General features: G+C 39.4%; 1 long non-coding RNA gene across 1 annotated transcript; it reads left to right on the forward strand.

The window, feature by feature from the left end:
* The first annotated feature begins 224 nt into the window (after positions 1–224).
* On the forward strand, positions 225–2,115 carry LOC118478136. The gene is made up of 2 exons (XR_004858843.1): positions 225–455; positions 1,975–2,115. It is a non-coding gene; the product is annotated as an uncharacterized LOC118478136 (long non-coding RNA).
* Positions 2,116–3,356: the final 1,241 nt, after the last annotated feature.

Below are 3,356 nucleotides of genomic sequence, written 5' to 3' on the forward strand. Positions count from 1 at the left end.
TCCCCTCCCTCTCTCTCTCTCTCTCTCTCTCTCTCTCTCTCTCTCTCTCTCACACACACACACACACACACACACACACACACACACACACACACACACACACACACACACACACACACACGTTGTCTTCCTGGCTATGTTTGTCTACGCTTTTTTGTGACGCCTCGTTTACAGTACTCAGCAAAAAAAAAAGTGACTGATGAGTAGAATTTGGAGATCCAACAGCCAATCAGCAGACAGCTACTTGGTGAATACAATTCAGTTCGTGCTCTCTTAGGGCACTTTGAGCAGAAAGTAATCAGTTCGAAGCTGGCGACATTTCAGGTAGCTCTACTTGTGATTCCAGTAGTAAAACTACATTGGACACTGCCTTCCCGTCTCCTGTGCTAATGAAACCGAGGCGACCAGGCGACACATAGAGATTTAGATTCCTTTATATCTTAGCAAATATTCAGGTATGTTATTTGTTTTCATATTTTTTTATATTGAACCGTATTCCAATTCTTAATATCAAGTCCTCATTCTTTGTCTCTCCCCATTCTTCCTCTCTCCCCATTCCTCCTCATTGTACATATTGTGCGTACTGAAATGTCATTTCATTCCCCTTTCCCTATTTTGGGCTAGATCTAGTTCCGTTGTTTCTCTCTCACTTGTATCTCCTGTGCACTCTTTCTACTCAAACTGCACCCCCCCCCCCTTAACCCCTTCCTCCTAGTTCCTTCAGATTTAGTAATTTCTATTTTCAGTATTCCACATCCAGCAACTACCCTTGCGACTCTTAATTTAAGCCAGAGCAATTACTCTCTCTCTCTCTCGCTCTCTCTCTCTCTCTCTCTCTCTCTCTCTCTCTCTCTCTCTCTCTCTCTCGCGCTCTCTCTCTCTCTCTCTCTCGCTCTCTCTCTCTCTCTCTCTCGCTCTCTCTCTCTCTCTCGCTCTCTCTCTCTCGTTCTCTCTCTCTCTCGTTCTCTCGCTCTCTCTCTCGCTCTCTCTCGCTCTCTCTCTCTCTCTATCTCCCTCCCCCTCTCTCTCTCTCTCTCTCTCTCTCTCTCTCTCTCTCTCTCTCTCTCTCTCCCTCCCCCTATTAACAGACGTCCCGTATTAGGACATTAACTCAATTACGACTTTAGAAATTCAAAAGTACCAATAATTGGTGAGTTTTGAGTTCAACTTTAAATTACAGGTTTGTATTTAGGTGTCTCTCGAAAAATGCCCCTGGTCATGTCGAGTAATGAGTCTAAAATTAACCTAAGACCTGAATATTTGCTTGTTAAATCAATTCAACTGAGAACAATTTATGATATTGGTTGCTTCGTGTCCCTGAAGGTGGAACCTCTCCTTCAATAGGTTGCATTATCACACTGATACTAATATTGGAATAATGGAAGTTTTAATTGGTCAAAAATACACAACCATGTGAAGAACATCTCCTAGAAGGATAAAAATGTCCTTTCTTTATAACATGCTACAATTTGTTTCTTCTTCTGTTTGGCTTATTTTGATAGAATGCGGTGAATTCAAAGATACGCTTATACCAGTATTCGGTATTTTAAATGCTCCAACAGGAAGTCATTGTTAATATTATTGACCCAGGAAAGATTTTTGTTTTGCAAAAATTTAGTCTACAAGAAATGCATAGTATCAAAGTTGTAAAAAAGTGAAAATTTTTAACTCATAATTTTGCAGACAGATTTTTGTAAATGTTTGTCCATCCTTTTAATCAGTAGTAAGAAAAGTTGATGTTTTGAAAATCTGTAGATCTATGTGGCAAATACATGAACAGATTTTCTCTATAGGGATATAGAACATAATACTCAATCAAAAACCAATATGGGGCCTCTCGTGACCTAGAGGTCTGTCATATTTTTTCTCTACATTTTGACTTTGATAATTGTTATTGCCTTGGATGTGCTTTTCTTTGCTTAAACTGTAAAGTTTAATTAATAACTAATTTGACTTCAAATTTATGTTTCACAGAAAGCCAGCACCCACATGAGAAGCTAACAGCTGACAGTCACCCAAGAAGCTGACACCCTGCCCAGACAGCACGGACCTTCCACTCTCTTAGACAACCAGCCAGACGAGTATATACTGTCACAGCTACCTTGAAATGGACTTCTGTCAGTTACACCAGCGAACGATAACTGGCAACTATAACAGCTGACTGTGCACTTTGATTTCTCAAGCTTGTGTGAAATTGTGCGGATAGGGCTGTAAAAACATGGACTCAACGCCAGAAAAATTCTTTGTATGATGTACTGTTTCAGATATTGTACAGAAGCTGCATCACTATATGAGATCACTGAACTAGAAAGATGACGAGGCAATTCTACCCCTTTCCTTCAGTTCAAAGTTTGGTGACATCAGACGGTTTGTTCACTTTTCTAGTCCTACAAGTATCAAAGTGGTCTGCTTCTACGATTTCAGTATATCACACTCAGGCTTGAAGTGACGCAGTGGGGCTGTAGAGATAGGCAGATAGGTTGATAGGGAGCTAGGTGGATAGGTTAGAGTCAGAGTAGAATTTTGTAGATATTGCCATGGCCATGGCGGGAGGTAGTTGAGGGGGCAGTGTAGGTTTTTCTTTTTTTTGGTGGAAGGGGGGGGGGGGGTTGCAGGGGTAGAATGGTGTGGGTAGAGCTTCCTGCTGATTTTGAGTTTGAGTGTGATGATGTTAGAGTGGCGTGTATACTGGATTGTTCCTTAAGGACCACCTGGAAAACCAAGAGGAGCATCTGCAGACAGAACATCCACAGGAGGTATTTGTCTGGGAAATATGTCCCGGTTTTCATTATAGTTTTTCGAGTTAAAGGTAAAAGTTTTATTGTTGCATTTAGGTGGAAAGAGAGAATGATAAAATGTATTTTTACTGAAAGGTTTTTTATTAATGACCTTCTGTCCTTTTAAACTGGTGGTAAACAATATTATAACGACTCTTTTTATATTTTGAAACAAAAATGCAAACTGTATAGAAGTAAGACAACAGTATTGATTGAGTATATACGTAAGACTACAGTATTGATTGACAAATGATGAAACATATTTTTGGACAAATTTAAAAAAATGTTTTTGATGTTTTTTAAACCAATACCAAAAATATTTTAGCGACAGTTTATTTTTTCACGAAAAGAATACAAACTGTATGTATAGATGTAAGACGATTGTATTAATTGACACGTCTTCATCACCAGGACCAGCCGCGGACAGGAGGACCAGCCGGAGGAGCACCCACAGACAGGATCATCTACAGGAGGTATTTGTCTGGGACATATGTCTTGGAACACTATTTATTAATAATTAAAGTAAAATTATAACAATAACTATTGGTTTTGTTATTTCAAGTTGAAAGATTTGTTTTT

This window comes from Aplysia californica, unplaced genomic scaffold (assembly GCF_000002075.1).
Source record: "Aplysia californica isolate F4 #8 unplaced genomic scaffold, AplCal3.0 scaffold00372, whole genome shotgun sequence".
In the NCBI taxonomy this organism is placed as follows: domain Eukaryota; kingdom Metazoa; phylum Mollusca; class Gastropoda; order Aplysiida; family Aplysiidae; genus Aplysia; species Aplysia californica.